The sequence below is a fragment of the Lissotriton helveticus genome, chromosome 4_1 (assembly GCF_964261635.1).
Source record: "Lissotriton helveticus chromosome 4_1, aLisHel1.1, whole genome shotgun sequence".
NCBI classification, from domain to species: domain Eukaryota; kingdom Metazoa; phylum Chordata; class Amphibia; order Caudata; family Salamandridae; genus Lissotriton; species Lissotriton helveticus.
This window is the reverse complement of record NC_136063.1, coordinates 774,043,915-774,067,126: the sequence shown is the minus strand read 5'-3', so window position 1 is coordinate 774,067,126 and position 23,212 is coordinate 774,043,915.

Here is a 23,212-nt window from a genome sequence, read left to right as displayed (position 1 = left end):
AACAGTGTCCATGGAAGGGAGGAAAAAATGAATGACGAGATACAACTACACATTTGGCCCTGGATAATACATTAACTTTAGTATCATTTTCATATTTTTCTTTGATTCCTTTTTCCTCTTCATTTATTTTATGCTTGTGTTTGGTAATTGATTGTTCACTTAAAGTATCTCAATTTTGTTTGCTAGCTTTCAGCCCGCTACAACAGGTATTACGGTTTCTCAGAGGGCATACAGCCTAGGCAAAAGTCATATCATTCATATCATAAGAAGTACTTCCTTTGAATTGTGTAGTAGTAGTTAAGTAATTACCACTTCTTATTAACCATCCAGTTAATGAAACCTTCATCATGCATCCATTTCGTTGTTCTTAATTGACTTTACATTTATTGTGGAATTGTGGATCAGAAATCATCATCTTCATTGTTTTGCTTGTTGTCTCCATGCGTACTGTTTTTCTTTGTCAAACCTTTCCCCAAACCCCCGTTCCCATCCATTCATCAAACCCTAACCCTCTTCCCCCGGGCTGTGTGGTTTTTATTGAGGTGTGATGTTACTACAATAAATATACACCAACAATTGATCACACGCTTGCTGGGGCAGATGTGGTGAAACCAACACTAATAAAATCAAAAGTCAACGAGGCAGGGCGAGGATCTTCTTCTGCTTGCCCACCCAAGCTCACTCTATGTAATAGTGTACAAGGCAATTAATTTTCCAAAGTGACCCAACGAATAAATGTAAATCATTGCTGGCATTGTTTGAATTTAATTTTAGAGCATGTACGTTTACGATTTGTATTGTGTTTTAATGACTCCAACGCAACTACAGTTATCTTCTTCTACTTTTTCAGTCCCCGACACCATTATTTTTCTTTGAGTTCGTTTAGCTGTTGCAATATTGTTTGTATTTTTGGTCCGTATTATGTACTGTAATTTTCTACTTCTCTCACATTCTTTCTCAGGCAAATGACTGTCTCTTTGTTTTTGTTTTCCAATGCTAGTGCCAGTGTCTGTCTAGGACTAGGAGTCTACTCGACTACTATCACACAACCACGGCATATTCTCCGTTGTCTTGGGAAACCATGCAGCCCTTGCGGTGCCAAACGTAATCATCATCAATCACAGGTAAGAAGAGCAGTTTGCTGGGAGGTCTAATGGAGGAGAGGCTGGTAGTACTAATAGGACAAATGTTACTTTGAGTGATGGGCATAGCATCTATCTGTTTGCATATTACACATGTGGTCAGTTAATAAAGTATTTCAATCAAACACTGGCCGCTGCCCTGCATCTAGAGTAAACCTTGCAACGTACAACAGTAACCCCACCACAAAACAACATCATATCATATCTGTGTTAGTTGAAAATAAATAGCATTTATTCATGTATAAAAATATCCTCCTATCCACAGTGCCCACCCTAACCCCAACCATAGTCCAAGTCCAAAGAATGTCCCACAAAAATAACCCCAACACCCAATTCCCACCCACCAACAAAAGTATTAAAAAAGGGGCAAATCAACAGGGTCCATTACAATTGGCGGGCTTTGAGGTGTTTGTCCACTAAAATCTTTACACGCTCCTCTAATTGGTCCTCCAGCTTGGCCACCCGGAGGAGAAGTTGTTTCCGAAATGCACGGCACCTACATTTGCATCCATGCTGTGAGGGGGTGGCAGATGTTGAATGGCGGCGGTGAGCGGCTGCCTAGCCGCGGCACCGTACTCCTGCAGGTGGAGCCTTGCTGGGGCCAGACGCATTGGAGGAGGCAGCAGCTGCTGCTGCCCCCTCTTCCTCCTCCTCAGCCTCAGCCACCAGCTTGCGGTACTCCTCCACAATGGCCTGCAGTTTCCTTTGCCGGGCCCTGGTTGCCAACTCCTTCCGTGATGGTTTTGAGGAAGGAGTAGGAGTATCTATAAAAAAAGAAACAGAATTGTAGCAAACTCTTCATAATGAATTCAACAGTACATAGTGGCATTGTAGCACTATCAAGCGCAGTCCATACAATTGGTGTCAACTTTTAGTATCTATCTAATCTGTCCTCCTGCTTCCCCTGCCTGTAGCATTTGTTGAAGTTTTTTCCGACATTATACTGGCCCTAGTACTGGTTGGGCTTGAGTAAACATAAGAACAAAAGTCTTTTTTGTATCTCCTTTTATTTTTTCAAAGTAAGACTCTGCTTCCAGTGACAGTCTTCACCTATGATGAATACAAATACATTTAGGGGGCATCCACCCATTAAAAGTAAATGCCTATCATTCTTTATTATCGGCTTAGCTGGTTTCACTTTCACCAGCAACCCAACCACCCATGCGTCCACTCCTTCCTTGCCTTGGGTTTCATTGACACAAACTCCGCTCATGATTCTTGCTATCCACTGTATCCATGCACCCATATTCTTTTGCCCAACCAGGCCTGCATTTTCTTTGACCTTACAGTTCTACCCATCCTTTAACAACCCATGCATCTGATTCATATCAGCCATGTGAATGAACCTTCCAAAGTATCCTTCTATGGTAGTTAGTCTTATTATTACATATCTATCCCTTCCTCCTTCCACCCTAGTTCACTTCTTTCCCTTTTTGTTCAACACATGCCTCAAGGTCATCTGATCTGACTTTTAGTCTTCTCCATAAGTTTCACAGCTGAGTTGGAGTCTGATGGAAGAGGCCTTGTTTACTCAACTAAAACTGGTAATGCTACAAAGGGTGTCTTCTTCAACCATTGTATATTGTCCAGTACAACTTAAAATTCATACTTTCTTAATAAGTCTCATAGCACAGTGAGGAAAAAAATGTCCCCCATCCACCTAGTAATGCAAATAAGTAATGAATATAACTTACCACCGCCCACCGCTGAACTTTCCTCCCCCACTGATGCTCCTGCAGGTGTCGCATCCTCTGTCCCCTCCTGGATGGCAATCTCTTCGCCGCTGGCCCCGTCGGCACTGGTGGTTAGTATTGATTGTGCACCTATGAAATCAAGTACACCTTTTTAGATGCCTGCACACCTCCCCCTATTTACTAGTTGTACTTTTTTAACCAGGAAGGAAGATTGAAAAAACAGTTACGTATAATAACATGAATCGTTGTGACAGTGTAACTAGTCCAAATTAATGTACAGCAGTCACATTAGACAGTTTAGTTTTCATTTATTTGAAGGTCCCTATGGTCATCTAATCTACTCCTACTCCAGTCTTTGGAAAGTTAGCCTGAGCCATATAACCATTTTTAGATCCGTGTCTACGGCTTTGCCCATGTTACCTCGCAGCTTGTTGCACAGTAAGAAAGACACCATTGAGGCCACATGAGTGTCGCATACAATTGACAAACCAGTATTGTTAGTCCCTGTTGCTTATCCATAATGTAATGTTGCACTTTTTGCCATGACTGCTAAAAACTGGCATAGTTTTATTCACTGTCTAACATGCAACATTTTTCTCATAGGCAGATGAGAAGAGAAGATTGCTTTACGAAACAAGGGATTTGCAGAGCTTTCAAAAGATGCATTTGTAACCACTTACAGTATACGTTCAACGGTGAGAGGTCTCCCACAATTCACACATTTCTCTATAGTGCACTAGATGTACAAAATGTACAGTATTTAATCTTCTTCATTTTGCATGGTGGAGCAGGATGTTTTTCATGGAAATACTTACAAGTTACAACAATACAAAGCTTGTTATTAAAAAAAATAAAGTTTTTGAACTTGTACGTAGACTCTGTTGTATATTATTTTCAGTGTCTGGGGTGTTGTGGAGTAAAACGAGTAAGTGAGCGAAAGGGTCTTCTTCTTCTTCTGTTATGGGTTGTGTAATAAAATCATTGGGTATATCTAACTATCTTCGTGTGGGGGTCGGGAGTGGGACAAATGACTATGACCAAGACACTTAGGTAGGTAGACTAGACGGTCATTGGATTATGGGTTCTTCTGACTGAGTTCTGTGACCAGGGGGTAAGGTCCAACCTCCCTATCACCAACATCAACAACATCCTAATTTCTTGTGCATAGTTCTGTATGTGTATGTGCAGAGAATAATAACCACAACAGTAGTAGAAGTATACTAACTGAACAAAAATTAGTAGGCAAACATCTGGTTGTGCATTTTTGTTGGTGGGAATTGACAAAGACTGGAGATTACAGAGGACAACGCAAAAGACAGGAGTGGACCCAGTGCCTACAGCTATTCTATCACAGCTTTATTCAAAAGAATACCTTAACTAAAGAGTGGCCCGCAGGGCAAGCTTAGCTACACACAGTCTAATAGTAGTAGCACAGAGAGTCTTGGGGCAGAGGCAGTTTGAAGGAACTGAAAGTCAGGGATGACATTGGATAGTTAGTGACCCAAAATTTGGAAAACAAATTTAAGACCAAAGAAGGTTTTGCTAACATTGAATTAGGAAGGAGGATTAATCGGTTGGAAAAAATAAAGTGCGTTAAAAAGTTAGGGAAATATAATTGTTAATATAAGCACTGTAGGACTTACTGGGGCCAGCAGCAGGATCCGCGGTAGAGGAGCGCTGCTCTTGTGGTTGTCCCGCCAACTCGGACCCCGTCTTCTTGCCCTTGGGTGGTGCTGATCATGTAAGAACTAATAAAGAAAGAGAAACATTAAGTGCTGTGAAACAAAGACCTCATTCAAAAATCCTCTCAAACATTTTAGGGAACAACAATTCCAATAAAATTGACTTCAAAGTATAAATGACTACTGGCTTGCAAGATCCACAGACCGTCTACTTATAGAACACTAATCAAATGTGCCATAAACATTCTGATTGCAGAATATACTAAGGAAGCCAGTACCACCTGACCTACAACACCTATTCAAGAATCCAGACGGGCCAATTGTTCAGTAAGTCGGCATTGCAATTTTATTTGTGCCCGCAAACATGCATAGATGATGAGATGAAGAACACATGCATAAATTTGTACATACACGTAATTGTTGGTTGCTTGCATTAGAACTGCTACTGACTCACCTGACCATGCTATTGCTGTGCTGCTAAGCCTACCACTCAGTAAACAAACTCAAACTGGTTTCAATGGAGGGGTGGGGTAAATAAGAACTAACTAAGCATTCAGTGACAGAGGAGGCGTCATGCAGACCGTTAAAAAAATATGAACTAATACTATCCATCCACCACTATTTCACTAAAGGACAATGTAAGGACTAGACTCTAGCAATAGCATCAACTAACTTCAGTTCTCTAAAAACTTTAACATCAATAATCAGCAGCCCAAGCCAGCACTAAGTTACAAACCAGTAAGAGAAGTGGCGAGCAGTACCTGTGTCATACAATAACAGAAGAATTTGAGACGGAATTCATCGGCAATGTAACTAAGCGCACCAGTAACCGTGTTACTTATTCGCCCAAGAATTATACACAATACTTATACTACTATAATATATATTAAATTATTAATATTACTAGCTACTCACCACGCCCCACGACTTCAACACCTAGCAGGTCCAACAGGTCCTGCTCCCTGTCCAGAATGTCTGCCCACCGGTGGGCCAGCTGCTGGTGGGTGCGCCGGATTTGCGAGCGACGGTACACTGCCCGGCGCACCTTCGCCCACCGGCGGTGACGCTCCTCTGGGAGGTAACCGGACCCTGGCCTGCCGCCTGCTGCCAAGGTCAAGGGTAGGTGGCGCTGCATGAAAAAAACCAGGGCGGCCACCTCCGCCTCCCCGAAAAGATTCCGGGCCTGCACCCCTTCAGGTCGCATTCTGCCGCAAGGCAGCCGGCTCTTCTTGGACGCAGGCGCCTTGCCCTTCGAGCCGGTTCTGCTGCTCCCCTTTGCCATGGTTCTGGGGTGGAGGTGGAAAAGAAAAGTTAGAACAAAAGGAAAAAAAGTTAGGGGGAAGATGTAGGAGCTTAAATGAAGAAGTAAAATAAAACAGTAGAAAAGCTAAAAAGAAAGGTGGAAAAGTAGAAATAAAATGCAAAATATAAATTTAGGGACAGAGAGAAATAGATGAGAAGTAAAGAAAGTAAGACAAACTGTGAAAATAGGTAAAAGATTGAACAGATATAAGGTGGATAGAAAACTATGCCCAGAACCATAGCATACAGTGTGAAAAACAAGATGGCCGCGCCCATCGCGACCACGTGGGTAAGTTCGCGCGAGATTTCACGCAAACACGCACTTTCTCAGTGTGAACAAGAAGTTGTGTTCCCGAACAAGACGTGCACCGCGTGAACGCGTTATTCGCAACCCGGAAGAGGAAATAGGGGGCGCGGGCGGGCGGGACAATTGAAAAAACAAGATGGCCGCGCCCATAGCCCAACCACATGGGTAAGGTCGCACGCTACAATCCCCCGAACACGCAGACAGTGCCCCGACCACGCACTACGCGCTCCCGAGCAAGAAAAACGGCTCGCGAACGGGACCAGCAAGCTACTACGCATGCTCGCGTAGCTACGCGAAGCTCGCGTAGTGTGAGAACGTCTTCGCGTAGCGCGACTACGCGTACTACGCCCAGGGTTAGTCAATAGTAATAACTTCATATTACTTCCCAATGTACATCACAATGCACATTTGTGCACCACTGCCTATAGCATCACATACTTCATCCCTCAATGTACAACACAATGCGCATTTGTGCACCAGTGCTTATAACATCACATACTTCATCTCTCAATGTACAACAATTAAGCATGGGCGTAAAATCCGTTCCGCTCGCGGAATTTGTGAATTTTTGACAAATTTGCGTTCCGCAAATCACACGAATTTGTCAAAAATTCGCAATTCGCAAGCTTGCGGATTTTTTTTGCTTGGTCGCGAGTCTATTTGTCCGCGAGCACGCAAAAATGGATGCGAACACGCAATTGCACAACGCGAGCATGCAACTAGCCCATGTACGACCGCATGGGTAATCTCGCGGTAGCAGCGCTGAAAAAGCCCCGCGAACACGCAAAAAGCCCCGCGAACACACAGAAAAAATCGCAAATTCGCACATTTCACGCACCGCGATTCGCAAATTTCACCCATACTTAACAACAATGCACATTTGTGCACCACTTCTCATAACACTGCACTTCGAGGCCAAAAAGTACATTACACACCTCTCTCTCTCTCATGCTTTCAAATGCACATACCAGACATTCTGTCTTTGGCAGGCTGTTCTACTGTGACAGCTCCCACTTCAAAACTAATAGAAGAATTCTTCAAGAGAAACAAGGCATATGCAGGACATCGTACATTCAGGTTACGATAAAATAACACACCAAAGTCAATTCAAATGATGGTAGTCAAAGATCATCACGTCGTGTTAGACCAAAAGAGTAACTCTAGCACTGCACGTAGTGATCAAAAAGCAAAATATCTGGGTGAATTTGATGGCTAGAACCCATTTCCGTACACCTACTGAACCCAACGGCTTCATTGGGATGTAATCCAATGCCCATCTTACTTTAAGAGGAGTTCGCTGAAGGATTTTGCCTTTCATAAATATGACTAAGGGCCTATGCCCTGCTCCCACACAGCCAAAGTTGCCTGCCACCCACCAAGCAAATTCGGGTTTCCTAATGGTCTGGCAGGTGGTGCATTGGAGGTCCTGCAGTGAGGAAGTTCCAAGGCCCATATGTGAGCCTTAGAACTGCAGCACAGAGTGAGTGCCAAAGTCCATTCCTGCAGAGCATGGACTGTGCTGTCCATGCTGTGCAGGAACAGGGGTACATGCACACAGGGGGGCAACATGTACCCCCTTGCATGCACCCCCATGCACAGGGGCACCAGGGGGCCCTGTAGGGCCCCTTTACTTTCTCGACTGCTGATCCTTTCATGGCAGGCTCACTACCATGAAAAGTGTGGAGGTCCTAGGGCGCCACCACCACTGAGGGATCATGGATCCCAGTGGTAGTGTCGGTCCTATGGTTGTCCGACCATCAAAGTTGTACTACTGTGGTGGGATCGCCATGCAACTGTAGCCACACCACCACCGCTGCCCCACTGTAAGTTTGGATGTCCCAGGACCGCCAATCTCATAATCAGACCCTAAGTCAGAAGGTAAAAAATAGACCTGGGAGAAATGTATATTATGCCAGCATAATTGTCGTTATTCACACAATTAAAGGTATGTCTAATTACTGAGATTACAACATTATGCCACTTTGTGTAAAAGACTTCCTTTCATGGTGAAATCATAACAAGAGATATTCAGAAACAACTCATCCTGCACAGAAGCAACATCTTCCCAAAGGGAGGGGAAGTTCCTTTACCATGTACAGTCAACAAACATCCCTCATAGATTTCACCCGGGCTGACCTTTTGGGTAATTTCGAGCACCTGACTACAAATTTACATGTGAGAGGCATAAAATCCAATGCAAATGTGAATTTTTGTAACATAGGCAGTCATCAAAAATTTCAGGTAGCTTTTCTATGAAGTGGATGTTCAGGTAATTTTTTGGGTACCAAACTACAAACCCAAAAGCAAGAGGGAGCGTTTTTAACACAAGCTACCCAGATATCAGTTTGAAATTACATTTTAATGTTTAGATAATTTTGTTAAGTGTAAAACATTTTTTTTATCAGAAAGTCAACGGCATGGAGACTGGGTGGGTACCCTACATACAGACTTCCTCTTCCTGTTCCAAAGACTTAACCCTCTGCTTTGTTTAGTGCTTGGTCATTTTAGATTTGCATTTTGTAGGGAAAGCATCACTCTATTTTGTCTTTAATCTGAGATGCATCCACACACTTCACTTTTTGAACAATACAGCGTTGTGTAAAATGTTTGTTGTTTGAGGAATGGCATACAGCACTATTTTGTTTCTTTGCTGTTTTCTTTGTTTTGTTACTTTGTTGATGAATGGTTATGGGTTTGGAGTAGGGGGAGCATGTAAGCGTAACTTTTTTAAGGGAAAACATGTTTACACGCTTTTGGATGGAGTTAAATACACATTTTATTAATAGTTTTTTGGAGGGGTAATAAATGTCACCTTGGGCTGTTTCTCTTCGTGACATTTTTAAAGTTTATTTTATTTTTGTTTTTGTCATTGCTAATTTAATAGTGGTGGGTAAAGGGCTGTCCAGTGTGTAGGCCATGGCACATTTGGCTAAATAACAAATATTTCCATAATCATAAGTGATTTGTATTTAGAAGGTAAGGTTCTATCGGCAGGAAAGCACAAGCCTGTGCTTTGTTCTCCATGCATCATCTTTGCTGGCCATGTGGTTGTGGCAATTTTGTGTAGCCAGTGCATGTGTTTTCCACTGGCCACCATAATTTCTTTGATATCCATGCCTCCTTCTTTGCTGTCCATGCTGTGACCACCATGTTGCAAGGCCAGTGAGTATGTGTATTTGGTGGCATGTTGTCTTTATTAACCATGCCTTCTTCTTCAGGAGCTATGTGGTAGATGAGATACAAACACACAAGAAGATGCCTACCTTCATCCTTCCTGGGTGTCATTCCTTGCGGGGCTGCCAAATAAGATTTAAAAGACTGTACTGTGTTCTTAATCACTTTCAAAGCAAAGGGAGACATAAAGGCACATGAACATCAAGCTTGGAACAGGTAACTTTAGCAAAAACTGTACAAATATATCTATATCTAAACACTCTCCTATACTCCTTTTCACATATGCAGCTACTCACCCATATACCACTGACACATCCATTCACTCACCAACACAGCCATACACAGACTCAGTCAGCCTTACAGCTCCTCACAGATGCACTCACTAATACAGTCACTGACTCACCCACTCACTCATCCATGCAGGCAGTCACACTCTCCCTCACCTACCAATACAGATATTAATACACCCATACAGGTACTCAGACAACCAATGAATCACCCATGGAGCCATTCAGGTACCCATTCACCAACCTATGCAGCCACTTAGATACCAACTGACAGAAGGATACAGACATTCATACAACTTAGTCACTCACCCATACATTTACTGAGACACCTAATCTCTCGATATTACAGTAAGTCACGCACCCACTGATTCATCCATATGGTCACTCATATACCCACTGATTCATCAGGACACATTGGTATATATATTTAACACTCACAAACTTTTTTAAAACACTTACAGTCACTAAATTATATCATCAGTGATGTCATGAGTGATGTCACTGACCATGTTATGAGTGACATAATATGTGAGGTCATAAGCAGTGCATTGCAGGGGCATGAGTTATAGTTAGCTCAGCTAACTATAACTGCTGAATTTCACTGGTTCCATACAAGTGAAATGTGAGCCTAACTATATGTCACAAACTTGGCAGGTTGACTAACCTTATGAATCAGGTACAGCAGGAGTGATGTAGTAGCTAGTTTCTCTCCCCCTAGGAGCGACCCCCCTAGTGAGTCATGTACATAACACTCCCCTATGAGGACCTCACCCGGGGAAGGGGAAAAGTTGAGAAATAAAACATAACTGACTGGCAGCCAGAAACCATCTACTGCAGGCGAAGACAGGTTAGGTATTCCTCATTAAGTCTGTATTCTGTTTCCTGCATAGAGACACAAGAAACACTTGTAAATAAATGTAAAATGTAAATTGATACTTGTATAGCGCACTACTCACCCAAAAGGGTCTCAAGGCGCTTGTACGAATACCGCTGTGGAACCCATCCTGGCTTTCCCTGTGAGGTGTCCACTCCTGGGCACCCCCAAGGTGGAGGCTAGGCATCCTTAGCGTTGTGGGGGCCGTTGTGGAGATTAAGCAAGCTATTGCCCAGAGTTGCAGAGTGGGACTCGGGCTAGACCTCTGCATCAGGGTCTGCCGCTCTAACCATTGAGCCACACTTCTCCACAATCCCCCCCTTATGTCTACTAGCATAGACTATATGTGTAAAGGAGAGTAGGTTACTCACTGATCTAAGCTGCCACAATCATCCAAGAAGAAAAGGGCACAAAAAGGAAAAATAAAGCAAAAGCAAAGGAAACAAAAAGTTCAGAGAACAACAGTTCCGGAGAGCAGTTGTCTTAGTCTCATATGTACATATGTACATACAAGATGCTAATTTGCTCCCCAGCTGATGTCTCTTCCTGCTCCGATAAGCACTGCACCAATCCTCGATATTCCACTGGAAATACAAAGTATCTATTCTCCTTTGTGAGTAGGCAGATATATTGTTCGAGCCTCTCAACAGCTCAAAGTATAACGAGTATCCAATGGTTATCCTATTCGGAAGTGGAACTATTCAAAAAAAAAAAAAAACAAACAAAGAGAGAAGAGTCAGAATACTCTTCTATTAGTAGCACTAACAGAACCAATTACCTCCTTGAGTGCTTGGGGAGAGGTAATCCCTAGTTCACAGTACCTTCTCTCTCTCTCGGGTCCCTAGAACAAAGAGCACAGAGTTACCGCGTTAGCTGCGGGCGTCTCTTCTCCTCGCGGCTTCTTAGTGTGGCTCACTCCAGTTCAATAACACTCTGTCTGCAGCCGCTGAGAGCGTCTTCTCCTCGCGGCTTCTAAGCGCAGCTCACAGGGTCAGAGGGCACAGACGAGCCGCGTAAGCGGAAAGCTTCCAGCGCGGCTCCAGGGTGAGAGGGCACAGACGAGCCGCGTTAGCGGGAAGCTTCCAGCGCGGCTCCACAACAGTGCCGTCCCAATGATTAATCCACTCGGTATTGACAAACGGACATCTCAGGTTCAAACAAGTACGGGGAAAGGCAGGACCACAGGTGACAAGCACCGAAAGCTTCCGAAGAGAGACAGATATAGACAACAGGAAGGGGCTGATGTAAGGAGACAGAAGACAGACTACACAGCAGGCATTCTGGGTGATGTAGTTTTACGGCTAAATCGCCAAAAACGTGACACTATAACGTCTCTGTAACCTTTGTTTTTCAGTGAATTTCTAAGGTTTTTTAAATAATATTTTCAAACTATAACGTCCCTGTAACCTTTGTTTTTTCCTGTGAATGTCTAAGGTTTTGTAAATGCTAATTCCTAACCATAACATCCCTGTAACCTTTTTTTTCAGTGAATTTTGAAGGTATTTTAAATTGCATTTCCTATTTGTAACCTGTAGCCTTTGAGAGCGGGTGTGTGAGTGACTGTCTAGGTTGGTGACTGGGTATATGAGTGGCTGTATGGGTCTGTGACTGAGTGTTTAATGTCTGGGTAATTTAGATTTTTCACAGCCTGCTGGGCAGAAAATCTGGATTTTCTTAAAGACATGGAGGCCAAGATTATGCAAACTCCTTTATTGCGTAGCTCACAGCAGCAACAATGAAAGGATCAAGAACTTGAATAAACATTCCAATAAGGTATAAAATCCTTGAGCAAGCAGTGGTCTCCCTTTTTGTGCAGCGAACAAGATAACATAAGAGGAAAATCTTTGAGAATTTTAATGAAGACATCATAACGATCCGATGAAACGTTTAATCTGCAGAAAAAGAATATAAAAACACATTCCCAGGGTGGCAACAAAAGAGGTGGGATAATCTTAGCCTCCGTGTCTTTAATAAAATCTAGATTTTCTGCCCAGCAGGCTGTGAAAAATCTAAATTTTATGGCATGATATTGAGGCCAGTTGAAAGTGTGTTCAATACATTATCAATAACATTTGATACAGGTTTAATGTAACATCTCTTGAAAATACATTCATTAGACCAATCTGCAGCCCTAAGGATATCCTGAAGCCCACCACCCAAAATAAAAGCCTTAGAAGCTGAAGGCCCTCTTAGAGAATGAGCACCAAAAATTGATAAGTCGATCACAGCTTCTTCTATGACATCTTTAACCCATCTAGCTAAGTAAGGGGATGAAACCGCTCTATGGGGAAACCTGTGGGATATAATCAAATGATCTACAGAACCACACACACATGATTCATTCTGAGGAAAAAAGGCGTAGAAAACAGAGGTTGACATAGTTTTAGTTCGTCTTTTAATGGAAAAGGAAACTCCCTCAGGCTGAAAAGCTCTACTAGAGATATCCAAGGCTTTAACATCTGAGGCACGTCTGAAGGAGACAAGGCACAATAAAACAGTCAATTTATATGGCACTTTCTTAAGGGAGAGAGTAGAGTTCTCACCCCAAGAGGTAATGACTCCGAGGACATCTCTCACATCCCAAAGAGCAGAGTATTTGGACAGAGGAGGTTTTAAAACATGCACACTCCTCATAAGCTTCTTAGTTAATAGGTTTTGGCGTACCGAGGTACCATCAATCAAACAGTGTCCTGCGGCAATTGCAGGAGCAGGAGCAGGAGCCCTTGATTCTGACATGAGTCTGAAAGTGCCCTCCGAAAGTCCCGGGAGCTGCCACTGTCTCCTGAAATCTTCCAAGCCATCAGTGACTGGATGCTCTGAAGAACGAGGGGGTGACACTCTCCTTGAGGTCCTGTCAGCAAATCCTCGAAAGTAGCAATGAGAATTGGAAAATCCACACTCATTTCTAGCAGGATGGGGAACCACGCCTGAGATCTCCAGAGAGGAGTTATCACCACTATGGATTCTTTGTTCCGCCGAACTTGAACAAGGAGGCGTGGAAGCATGACAAAGGGAGGGAATGCATAGGGTTTCAGACCAAGCCAGTTCTGAAAGAAATCATCTATCCTCAAGGCCAGAGGGTCCAGCCTCCAGCTGAAGAACTTGGGCAGCTGAGTGTTGAGACGATCCGCAAAGAGGTCTATACCAAAGGGACCCCATAGAGATTGGGTCGTAAGAAATATTTTCCTGTCTAGTCTCCAGTTGCTTGAATGCACAAAATGCCTGGAGAACCAGTCTGCCACCCCGTTGTTCAAAACGGGAATCTGTTCAGCAACAACCGAGATGCCTTTCTTGAGGCAGTACGTCCAGAAATTATTGGCTATGTCCGAAAGGCCCTTTTAATGAGGACCTCCCATTTTGTTCACGTATCTCACAGCGGATACATTGTCCATGCGAAGCATGACCGAACATTTCATCAAATCCTTGGTAAAGCTCTGAATTGCAAATGATCCTGCCAGAAGTTCTAGGCAGTTGATATGTAGATCTTTCTCCTGTGGGATCCAAAGACCCCCTGTCGAAGAATTTCTGCATGTGGCACCCCAGCCCTCTAGGCTCGCATCCGAGTGAATCACTAAGTCTGGTTCTTCTCCGAAGATCGCTCTCCCATTCCAGGCCTCTGCATTTTTTAACCACCAAAGTATTTCCTTCCTGGAATCCGTGTCCAGGGAGACTATTTGAGAATAGGATGGCTCTATCCTGAGGGCTTAGGCTTTGAGCCTCTGAAGCACCTGATAGTACAGGGGACCCGGATAAATCGCTTGAATAGTTGATGAGAGCCCACCCAGTATCCTCGCCAAAGTCTTTAGAGGAAAAGAATGAATATTTAGCATTTTCTGTAACTCCTTCCTGAGTTTCCTGAGTTTGTCCCCTGGAAGTTTCAATTCCACTTGTATTGTATCTACTGAGAAGCCTAAGAATTGAGTGAGTTGAGCTGGAGTCGTAGAGGACTTCTTTGTGTTTATAACAAAGCCAAGGTGTTCCAAGAGGTTTATTGCAAGGACAGTGTGTTGGGAAGCGGCTTCCTTGGACTGGGCCATTATTAAGATGTCATCTAGATAGAGAATTAATCTCACCTCCTTGTTCCCCAGCCACCCTGCTATTGGTCGAAGAACTTTGGTGAAGCACGAAGGGGCCGATGAAAGACCGAACAGGAGGCTGCAAAACTGCCATAGTTTGCCCTCCCAAAAGAATTGGAGAAATTTCTGATGAGGGGGCCAAATGGGAATGGTCAAATAAGCGTCTTTGAGATCTGGACGAGTAAGCCAGTCCCCTTTCCTCAACACATCTCTGAGTAGGTGAATACCTTCCATTTTGAAATGGCGGTAGACCACCCACTGGTTTGGATCTTTTAGATTCATGACAGGTCTCATGTTTTTGTCTTTCTTCTCTACCAGAAAGACAATGCTTACGAAGCCAATTTCTTCTCCCACCCGGATTGCACCTTTGGCAAATAGGTCTTTTATCTCCTGGGATACTAGGGCGGAATCCGTTTTCGAGAAGCGGATTTCCTGTGGAAATTCTTCCTAAATAGGTAAATATACAAATTCTATTTTGTAACACTTGTCAGTGTCTAGTACCCAGGGGTCCTGAGTCACCAAGGTACAATTCCCAGAGAAAAGGGCTAGTCTCCCGCCTACCTTTATAGGGGTATCTGAAAGGTCTTTGGGAGCTCTTACCTTGAGAAAAGCCTCTTGCCTTCCTTTCACCTCTGAATCCTCTTCGTCGGATCCTTTGTCTTTGGGGAAAGAAGGATGACTAGAAACCATATCCGGATTGATAGGATCTTCCTCCACGTCCTCCAAAGGGCCTTGTTGAAAAATGTCCACGGCCGGGGAATCGACCCCGCATCCTCCGGGCCCGGGAAAAAACTCTACTGTTAAACACCTACTTAATATCCTTCTGTGATATCTGAATGGAGTTAAAAACTCCCACGTACTCTGCCATTTCTCTAATGAATTCTTCTCCGAAGAGAAGGAACTGAGAGGATGCACCCCCTTCTTTGGAAGCCAGTTCAGCCAATTTGTGGTCGATCTTTAAGAGCACGCTCTTACGTCTTTCATTGGAAAGTGGAGTATTTGCATTGCCTAAAAGGCAGATTGCCCTTTGTGCCCACTGGCGCAGTTCTTTGGGTCAATGGGAGTGTCAGAAATGTATGCCCCTTCCGCCAGCTTGAACATTTTGGTAAATGGACCTGTGATGTCCAAGAGCCTGTCTTGGCAGGATTTGAGGCCCTTATCAAGTCCCCTCCTGGGGTCCTTCAATGTCTTGGCAATGAAAGTCACCACCTTGCTGTCCATTCAGGGGTCATAGCAATTTTATCGGGAAGGGAGGGGCGGGGACATTCAGATCTCAAACAAGCTCTGACCTCCTTTGGCATTTCCTTGCGGAGCCAAAAGGAGAGATATTCACCAATATGCTGGGACAGGGTCCATTCTGGTGAAAGGAGTGGATCAAACATGTGTTCCCCAAAGGGGTCAAATATTCCCATTCTAGACCCGGAGGCCCCTGATGCCTCACCTGAAGTCTCTCTGTTTTTGCCTTCCTCTTCATCAGAATTGAAATCTGAGGAGCATGAGAGGTCAATTTCGTCCTCTAATCCATCGTCACTATCGATGGAGATAGGAAGGTTTGGGCCTTTTGACTGCCCATCCAGTGTGCCCGAGGCACCATTATTGTCACCGCCAGAGCATGAATTCAAATAAGCAGGGTTGGAGCTCCTAGACTTTTTGGCACCATCAGCGGGTTAGTAATAATCTGTCTTTTCCTCTGGCTAGTTGTAGCCTTGCTAGAATCCCCTTGAGCTCTCATGTGTGGCCAACCTGATTTGGAAAGAGATTCACATTTTTATTAATGGTGTCGTCCAGACACACCATTACTTTATCTAGGGGCTTATTGATAAGTCCTTCCAATTTATCTTCCGTACTGGAGCTAGAAGGGACAGAAGTCATAGTAAAACACTAGGTCTGAAAGATGAGTGAGAAATGGATACTAACTGACAAAAACAGGAATGTTGGCAACAAAATGGAGGTGAGTAGTTCTGGTAACAAAGTCAAGTGCTAAGGAAGTTTCCTTTAATATAAGACAGTCATTTTTCTATTATCACCGTGTATAGTTGTCCTTTTTTAATGTTTGTGACCATTTGTGACCTTTGAATGTTGTTATATGTCTTTCCTTTTTTTTTTTTTAGGATGTCCTGTGGAGTCGAAGTGAGAGGCGCGGCGAGCGGAGCACTCTGAGCTCAATAATTGCAGAGGCACTGCTAGCGGAGCACTCTGAGGGCAAGAATTGCAGCTCGAAGTGGTAGGAGCGAAGGTTAAGGGGTTGCGCGTCAAGCAGACTCTCCGGACTGCCCACGGAGATCCGAGAAGGCTTCCGTCCCCATGGCAACCCAAAGCGGCCCTCCGATCTCCTGGAGAGGCCGCAGAGTTACCATGGAGACGCGAGTAGCGCGTTCAGCACGGGACTCACTTTAAAAGACCTTTTTTCCAGTGAATTTTGAAGGTATTTTAAATTGTATTTCCTATTTGTAACCTGTAGCCTTTGAGAGTGGGTGTGTGAGTGACTGTCTAGGTTGGTGACTGGGTACATGAGTGGCTGTATGGGTCTGTGACTGAGTGTGTAATGTCTGGGTAATTAAGTTTATGCATGAGTAGTATCTTGGTGATTGTATGATTGCATAGGCAGTGCCTTTGTGATTCTATGAGTGCAATTACAAAGGACACACTGCGAATACCGGGTATTTTTTACAAAGTGTAAAACAAGTATATAGACATATTTTACATAATGAGCCTTTCTCCTTTATATTCATTTGTTGAAATAACTACATCAAAACTGCAATTGCCTTCTTCACAGCAACACCGGAGATCGCAATGACGTCAGTAGTCACGAATATAAATGACAAAGTGCAAAACAGATATATAGACATATTTCTTGTTTGAGTCTATCTGTTTAGTAACTTAATGGTTAAACTTTAATTTTAACAACACATTTGTAAAAAAACAAGTGTCAAAAAACAACTTTCAGCATCGGAACTCACAAATAGAATATAACTACCAAACAAAGACATTTCATTGGTTAACACAGTTTTACACCTAAATTTGAGCAATGCACAATATGTCATAAGACATTGTCGAGGGGTGAAAATAAATTAATATTCTTTCGGGACTATGTCCATGCTTTATCATCTACAAAATACCATTGCAATTGTCTAAAAGCAGCAAGAAGGCAATGTGAGGCTAAAGGACCCTCAACTTTAATAGCAGGCACAACAACACCCGGCAGAGAGTTCCTTCAGAGGTCTAATCCCAACGTCAAGATTTGACTCCCGGGTTTTCCCGGACGGCATCATACTGCATTATTTGTGGAGTGGTACTGAGTGCTGGAGAGCAGTCCATAACAGCCCTTTGCAATGCTGCAAAAAATCATACATTTTGATGTTGATTTTTATATTGGCCCTTCATAGTTTTCTACATTAGCAGGCATTTTATTATCATCTAATTTATTGTAACAGTACTTACATATACCTTGCCATAAGGATAAGCCAAAGCATCTCTCTGCCAATAAATACATAGTTAACCTTTGCCAGTTACCATTATTTTTGAATCTTGTAGTGAGTGTGTCAACAACATATACAGACATACTCTGGTTTTTCAGAGCACACTGTGTTATTTTGTAATCTCTTCTTCAAAACTATCAACTGGAATATCTGTGTCCTGTTCTGCAGCTCCTCCTCCTAACAACTCTTAATTTTCTCTAGAATCCTGTTCAGGACCAAAGAGGGCACATTACAAAACCTTTCTATGTCTGCCACAGTACTATGCAAATGTGCTCTATTAATTTCTCCTAAACATAACACAGGAGGTTTCACATAGTACATCCTGCTGACTAAAGTTTGCATTGCTGAGTGATGTACAGCTAACATCCTGAAATGATAAAAGGTGCTGTGGCATACTTTCTTTGATAAACAAGCTAGTGAGTGTCCCTGCAAATGTGTATGCTTTCTAATCTTGCAAGGATCCAATCCTTGTATAGTACTTATTTTGTGTTTTAAATTTCACAGTGGAAAGATACGTAGACATTTCTTTAATATATCAATGGATTGCTGTCAAATACTACAAATACTACTACACTTTGTATACAGGTGCCTGACTCCACTCTCCTTGTACCTCTTCTCCAATAACTTATTCTACAGTTGTAGGTACCATCACCTCTTTCACCATAGGAGGGCCATTCTTCGTTTCATAGCATTGTCCTCTGTAATCAATAGCACAAACTAATCTAATATCCTGGAGATAGATTTCTTCATTAAAGAAAGGTTCTGTACTAGAAGTATGTATGCATTCTCCACTAAAAACTGTACAAAAGGTTCTTCAATTTACTAATCTTTTTTTCTGATTTTGTCTCCTCATACACAACACCATTTTGTCAAAAATCTTCCTCTTCAAAGCAAAGGCCTTATCAACTACTCTCCCAAATTGTTATTTCTGTTTCAGTGTGTCTCTCCTTCTATAGTTTTTCATAGTTCTCAGTAGATTTATATCGACTCTAGTATTAAACATCCTGGCTCTGATTTCCTTAAACTACTTCTGTCTCCTGGTTGAGATGTGTCCATCTTTGTTACATTCCTTCCTGTTCCTGTAATATAGATTTTGTCCACTTTTATTCTTTCGCATAGTTTGAATTGTATTTTCATTATTTTGTAATCTTCGGAAATGTTTAGATATATTTGTAAGAAATGACATTGTCCTCTTACCAGTAGCTCTTTTTTCTCTCACTACTTTTTCTTCATTTTGCCCTTTTGTGTCTCAGTGCTCAGTGTAGACATTCTGTCTGTAGTTATGCAGATATTGTTCTGTAAAAAACATATATTTGAATTTAGTTTCAAGCCAATGTACCAAATATTTTACTACTGGCTCACACATAATACAAAAATGGTTCTTATGTTATGGTCAGGTATAAATCTACAGATGAACCTAGCTGCATAACTACAAGCACTTTCTTCAATGTACCAAACCCAAACACAAAACCTAATTTATTAGTTACCTTTTAATATTACAGCACCTTCTCCTACAACCCATTTGCACCATATCTCAGTTCTCACTTATACATGCTAAAAGACAACTGTATCCCTTATGTACTGAATTTTAAAATAAACATCAAACAAAGAGTCAAAGTACATACAGTGTCTCAATACTGTAAATCTGAATACGCAACATAAGAGCTATTTCTGTGCCTCTCGACTTCTGTGTCATTGGTATATTTAGTGTAGCTGTGCTGCCAATGTCCCTCTCATTTGCCCAGCATATCCATCTTTCTGTCTCTGTCTCTTTTCCCCTGCCTACCATCATCAGAGTCCATGACCTTATATATTCCTCCAGCCCTCCATGGTCCGTTGTGCTGCTATTGGCCCTCCTGCTTCACCTGTGTGGTCTGTTGTGCTACCACTGCCTCTCCTTCCTATCCAGAGTAGGCATACTCCTGCCCCTGCCCCCTTTCCCCTTCCCCTGGCCTCTGTTGTCTGATTCAAACTGCAGCCTTCTCCCTCCTGCTCTCCATGGACCTTTATGTATGTATCTCCCAGCCGGCTGGCTTCTCTCATTTGGGGCAACCTTGTGTGTTTGTATTTGAGCGGCGTGTCCGGCCGCGAGAGAAGCTCACCACTGGAGAGTGGGCCTGGGAGATCGCCACTACGCGATTTCCGTGCACCAGGGGCAGTGTCCAAGGCGTTAGCTATAAAGCGGAACAGACACATTGGCGCAGTATTGGGATTCTACCCACTTGGGGATTATGAGAAATTTCAACTTTGTTATAGATGAACTCACTGGAGGTTTTCATTTATCACGCACTACAAGACCCAGGTGGCCTAGCGAGTGGCCACGCCCACAGGGGTGCGGACTGATTAATAAAAAGTGCGTGATCACATTCATCTATTCTCAGCAAGCTACCACGGAGGAAGGGGATTCTATTCCCCGAAACGCGTCTGGTTCCAGCTTGGCATAATATGACTGAACTCGAACCTGTGCTATGCTGTCTGCTTGCAAGCTTATTGCCAAATAAATGGATTACAGCACTGCCGGCTGGCTTCTCTCATTTGGGGCAACCTTGTGTGTTTGTATTTGAGCGGCGTGTCCGGCCGCGAGAGAAGCTCACCACTGGAGAGTGGGCCTGGGAGATCCCACTACGCGATTTCCGTGCACCAGGGGCAGTGTCCAAGGCGTTAGCTATAAAGCGGAACAGACACATTGGCGCAGTATTGGGATTCTACCAACTTGGGGATTATGAGAAATTTCAACTTTGTTACAGATGAACTCACTGGAGGTTTTCATTTATCACGCACTACAAGATCCAGGTGGCCTAGCGAGTGGCCACGCCCACAGGGGTGCGTACTGATTAATAAAAAGTGCGTGATCACATTCATCTATTCTCAGCAAGCTACCACGGAGGAAGGGGATTCTATTCCCCGAAACGCGTCTGGTTCCAGCTTGGCATAATATGACTGAACTCGAAGCTGTGCTATGCTGTCTGCTTGCAAGCTTATTGCCAAATAAATGGATTACAGCACTGCCGGCTGGCTTCTCTCATTTGGGGCAACCTTGTGTGTTTGTATTTGAGCGGCGTGTCCGGCCGCGAGAGAAGCTCACCACTGGAGAGTGGGCCTGGGAGATCGCCACTACGCGATTTCCGTGCACCAGGGGCAGTGTCCAAGGCGTTAGCTATAAAGCGGAACAGACACATTGGCGCAGTATTGGGATTCTACCCACTTGGGGATTATGAGAAATTTCAACTTTGTTACAGATGAACTCACTGGAGGTTTTCATTTATCACGCACTACAAGATCCAGGTGGCCTAGCGAGGGGCCACGCCCACAGGGGTGCGGACTGATTAATAAAAAGTGCGTGATCACATTCATCTATTCTCAGCAAGCTACCACGGAGGAAGGGGATTCTATTCCCCGAAACGCGTCTGGTTCCAGCTTGGCATAATATGACTGAACTCGAACCTGTGCTATGCTGTCTGCTTGCAAGCTTATTGCCAAATAAATGGATTACAGCACTGCCGGCTGGCTTCTCTCATTTGGGGCAACCTTGTGTGTTTGTATTTGAGCGGCGTGTCCGGCCGCGAGAGAAGCTCACCACTGGAGAGTGGGCCTGGGAGATCGCCACTACGCGATTTCCGTGCACCAGGGGCAGTGTCCAAGGCGTTAGCTATAAAGCGGAACAGACACATTGGCGCAGTATTGGGATTCTACCCACTTGGGGATTATGAGAAATTTCAACTTTGTTACAGATGAACTCACTGGAGGTTTTCATTTATCACGCACTACAAGATCCAGGTGGCCTAGCGAGTGGCCACGCCCACAGGGGTGCGGACTGATTAATAAAAAGTGCGTGATCACATTCATCTATTCTCAGCAAGCTACCACGGAGGAACGGGATTCTATTCCCCGAAACGCGTCTGGTTCCAGCTTGGCATAATATGACTGAACTCGAACCTGTGCTATGCTGTCTGCTTGCAAGCTTATTGCCAAATAAATGGATTACAGCACTGCCGGCTGGCTTCTCTCATTTGGGGCAACCTTGTGTGTTTATATATATATATATATATATATATATATATATATATATATATATATATATATATATATATATTAATTTGCTTCGGTTTTGCAACTGTTTCTATGACATACAAACAGAAAGAAACATTGAATTCATGAATTAATGTTATGCCTATTGATTTTGTTATGCTTTTAATCCTGTTTTCACGGGTGATAGAGCTCTTTATGCACTATTTATTGTTACACCTACTTTGGGTGCGTCATGTGACCAAGCTCCTCCCATGGAGCGAAACGCGTCGAGGAGAGCACTTGCTCTGCACGTTTGCAATTAAATTTTCCACTGCCTTTATCTGATGGTGTGATGGCGTTTTACTTTTGAGCCAAATCAGTTCAATTGAGAAGAGGTCTGCGCCTGCTGAGTTGCCGCTTCGAAAGCGGTCAGGAGTGCTGTTTGATATATATATATATATATATATATATATATATATATATATATATATATATATATATATATATATTCACTGAAAAACCATAGGTTTCACACATGTTATAGTTAGCTGGACATTTCACTCATACCAAACCATTGAAATTCCCCCGTTATAGTTAGTTCAGCTAACTATAGCTCGCACTCCCGCAATGCACTGCTAATGACTTCACATATTACATCACTCATGACATGGTCAGTGACATCACTCATGACATAACTGATGACATCTCAAATGACATCACTGATAACATCACTGATGACATCATCCAGTGAATGTGTGTCTTTCTGAAAAATAAATATTTTTAATATATGTATATCTAAAGGTCGATGGAATAATACATGGGTAAATAAATGTCTAAATGAATGTTTTTTTGTAAAATTGATTGTATAACTGACTTATTAAGTGTATCTTAGTGCATACATATATTAGCGAGTAATGTTTAAATATGTAAATATCTGTATCAGTGTCTCACTTTGTGTATAAGTGGCTGCATGGGTTTCTATATGGGTTATTAGTTGGATTTTTGAGTATCAGAATGAGTGTCTGTATGGTTTGGTGGGGGTATTTCTTAGCGCACAGATGCATGAATGACTGACTCACTGTATGTGTTTTGAAGACAGCATGTGTGCAGGACTGTATGGGTGGATGAGTGTGTGTATGGGTGTGTTAGTGAGTGAATGATTTTCTCAATAGTATCTTTATGAGTAA